Source organism: Acomys russatus, chromosome 23 (assembly GCF_903995435.1).
Source record: "Acomys russatus chromosome 23, mAcoRus1.1, whole genome shotgun sequence".
In the NCBI taxonomy this organism is placed as follows: Eukaryota; Metazoa; Chordata; class Mammalia; order Rodentia; family Muridae; genus Acomys; species Acomys russatus.
In genome coordinates, this window is record NC_067159.1 from 341,611 (window position 1) to 345,418 (window position 3,808).

At 47.9% G+C, this 3,808-nt stretch overlaps 1 pseudogene; it reads right to left on the reverse strand.

Moving 5' to 3' along the window:
- Positions 1-936: 936 nt before the first annotated feature.
- Positions 937-3,453, reverse strand: LOC127206119 (gap junction alpha-8 protein-like; annotated as a pseudogene).
- Between the last annotated feature and the right edge of the window lie 355 nt (positions 3,454-3,808).

The window sequence follows — 3,808 nt, forward strand, 5'->3', positions numbered from 1 at the left end:
TTTCTCAGCACTCACGTGGTGGCTCACAATCCTGGAGGATCTGACGAGCTCTTCTGCTCTCCTCAGGCACTGTGTACACGTGGTGCACAGACACACATGTGGGGGAAACACCCATACACACACAACAGAGGAGACAAAAGGATCTGCCAAGTCTCTCCAACTCCTGTGGATAAGTGGAGCTGTTATAAAGTGGGGATATCAGCAGGTCAAAGGAGAGATTCCCTAAGCAAGGGGCGCAAGCTGTGAAGGGCTTTGCCCTCCATGGTAGAGTGAAGAGTCACTGAAGAGTTTTGAGTGGAGGAGACATGATGACTCCTAGGCAGAAGCTTCTGACTACGTAACCTGGGCAGAAGTTCGTTTAAATTCTCACGGGCAAGCACACAGCATGTGTTATTCTTTTGCTTCTTCTTCCCATGGGCTAACCAGGTGTGCCTTGTGTTTCTCCCCGAGGCTGCTAGAGTAGGAGAGGAATGACTGACCACACCTCTGTGACTGGGAGGTCCTTCTCCTCGGGCAGGATCCTACTCTCTCTCATTTCACCTCGACGTATGCTGGATCTGCTGAGCAGGCCATTGCTGAGCTTTAGGAATTTTGTAAGCCAGCTCTTAGGTTCATTCACTATTAACAATTGAACTGTGTAAACCTAAAAGTGGAGCAGAAGGTAACATGTACTCAGAGCTTACCACTTCCTAATGTGCAACAGGTGTTTAGTACCCAGGTCAGTTTTTCATCACTAACAAAATACTGGTCGCAGGCTATGAGTAAATAAATGCATTGCTATTTGGCTTCCAGTTTGGGAGACCCAGTGCCATAGCACTTGCATCGGCTCATATCTGGTATGAGGACATACCCCAGGCAGACAGCAAATGCATGTGTTGGAGTGAGCGGCTGTGTCTCAAAGCCAGGAAATAGAGAAATCTAGGAGGCCCTGGGACTTCACTCTCTTTGAAGAACTACCAGGATGTCACCTGAGAACCACGAAAGGGTTAAATGAGAGATACCATGTGAGAATAATGGCCTCATGCCACCAGGGACCTAAGGACCTCCTACTAGACCCCACCCCTTAAAGGTTCCACCAGCTGCTAATGCCATCACCTTCTGGACCAGGCCTCCCATCACCTGGACTGTTGGGGACATTCACACCATAGCATGGAGGTTACTGCTATCTACTGTAGGTGGCATACACGTTGTCTGGCAGGAAACGTTATAATGTGCTACTGGGCATCCCATACATCTGCCAGTGACATCATCTTGGTAGCTCAAAATTGATAACGGTGGATGAATTCACATGAATCAAGCGAAGAAACCCCACAAGCTAGGGATTTATTATCCTGGAGAGAGATGTTAAACATTTACTAGCATATCTGGACTCTTCTTTTTTGTGAAGGCGAAAGGGAAACAGTAGATATTGTGGGGGCCTGAGCAGGTATGGGCAGTGAAGCTGGACACTGCTTCATCTGAGAGAACAACACACTGCATCAGCCAAGGAAGGAGGCCAGCGACCCTCACCCCACATCCAGCTCTGCTAATGATTCAGAACAGCAGTGTCACCTTAAAACTGGATTTAGTGTTTTCTTTCTTCGTTTAAAATTTGGTCTTAGTTGAGGTACTGGGGATTGAACTCAGGGCCTTGCACAACAGCAGGGGTGATAGGTGCAGGCAGCCTACGGGCGTCTAGAACACTCTGGATTCTCAGTGTTGGGATTTTTGTTTCTGTTCTCACTGTACACAGCAGGCTCTGTGCTGGCCTGTTACTGCCTGGCAGGAGTTAGAGTCCAAGGGTAACCAGAAAGTCACATGTTCAGAAGCAAAATGTGTTCTAGTCAACACCCATTGCTTGATACATCCACCCCCACCCACCCCCGCCCATTGAAAGTCTGTTACTTTGGTTTTCTAGGTAACTATATAGTTAGCCCTTTTCTTTTAAATAGAGATTTCCTAGGGAAGACTATAAAGACTAAACCAAACCTTTTAGTGAAGTTATATTTGAAGCTGTCTGGCTTAGAATGTGGCACCAGGCAATGAGAACACTAACTTTCACAGGGAGGAATAGGTTTAGGAGGCTGATGCAGAATGAACATGTTAAAATGAAGGTGGAGCTGGAAGGTGGCAAAAGGACCTTTCCCCTTCAGGTGGTGTTGGCAGGGAGTAGAGCTGGTCAAAGGGCAGTTTTTCTGGGTACTTTGGTCTCCTGTCCCAGTCTCTGCCCCTATTAACTGAATTCCTTCACTTCCCACCCATCCTTGGCACATAGTCCATGAGGTGTAGGCTCGGGAATGTTCAGCCTCTTGACATTGTGACTCCATCCCCTACAAAGTTCACCCTAGAGAATCATGCCTTTCAAGTACACACACACACAAACACACACAAATTACAATAGATCTGCACTTCTGGGGTCAGCTTCTCTGCTTCCTGCTTCTTCTCTCCAACTTCCCCCTCCACTTCCTGGGCCCCAACCTGCGCACAAGAAGGCAGGGTCTCCTATAGGCCCCGTGGCATATCTGCCAGGGGTCCTGTGTCTATCATCTCCCCAAAGCGACTGAAAGGCTTGTCTGAAAGTGGGCCGGTCTCCACCATTTCAACCTCCGTCAAAGGGAAATAATGTGATACAATCGTCTCTTTTGCTAGGAGCTGGTAGCCCTTGGCTTTTTAGTTGGGTGAAACTGCAGTGGAGTGGAGGGACTTCTAAGCAGTCTCCTCCAGGGGTTGCTCTACAGGCCTCTTGAAAGCAGACCGGATTCCCTTCAAGCCCAGATGGCTCATCTCCATGATATTGAGGAAGAGGGACACAAAAGCGACTGACAACATGAACAGGATGAAGATGGTTTTCTCAGTTGGCCGGGACACAAAGCAGTCCACCACATTGGGGCACGGCCACTGGCTACATTGATAGAGGGGCAGGATGCGGAAACCATAGAGGAAGTAATGGCCCACAATGAAGCCCACCTCAAAGAGGGTCTTGAAGATGATGTGGCAGACATAGTTCTTTAGCACTCTGCCCTCCAGCCGGAACTTCTTGGTGTCTTTGCTGCTGCTGCTGCTCTTGCTGCTGCTGTCTTGGTTTTGGACCATTGGTAACTTCTCATCTCCATTGTTGCATTGTTGCTCATACGGCTTCTCAGCTTCCTTCCCCTTCTCTTTCTCCTCTGTGGGGTCATTATATATGTAGTGTCCTAAATAAATTAGTGACGGAGCTGAGACGAAGATGATCTGCAGGACCCAGAAGCGGATGTGGGAGATGGGGAAGGCCTCATCGTAGCAGACATTCTCACAGCCTGGCTGCTGGGTGTTGCAAACAAAATCAGATTGCTCATCGCCCCACACAAACTGGGCTGCAGTGCCAAGGATGAGGATGCGGAAGATGAAAAGTACTGTGAGCCAAAGCTTGCCAATGTTGGTGGCGTATTTATTGATCTTCTCCAAAGTGTCTCTCAGGAAATTCCAATCAACCATTGCTTACCACCTAGGAAGCAGAGGAAAAACTTAATTGGCCTATGGTGCAAGCCACAGACACGTACAGACATAGACAGACAGACAGACAGACAGACAGACAGAAATAAACACACACACAAAACCTAATTGGCCACAGTGCAACCCACAGACATAGATAGACAGACATAGACAGACAGACAGACAGACACACACACACACACACACACACACACACACACATACACACACAAACAATTGGTTCTGTTCCTCTAGAGAGCTTTGTCTAACTCAAGGCTGAATAACAAGACATTCCTACCACTTAGTTAAGCTCCAAATGTTTCAGAGCTCTGTGCCAAGAACAATGTCAAAAGTAATA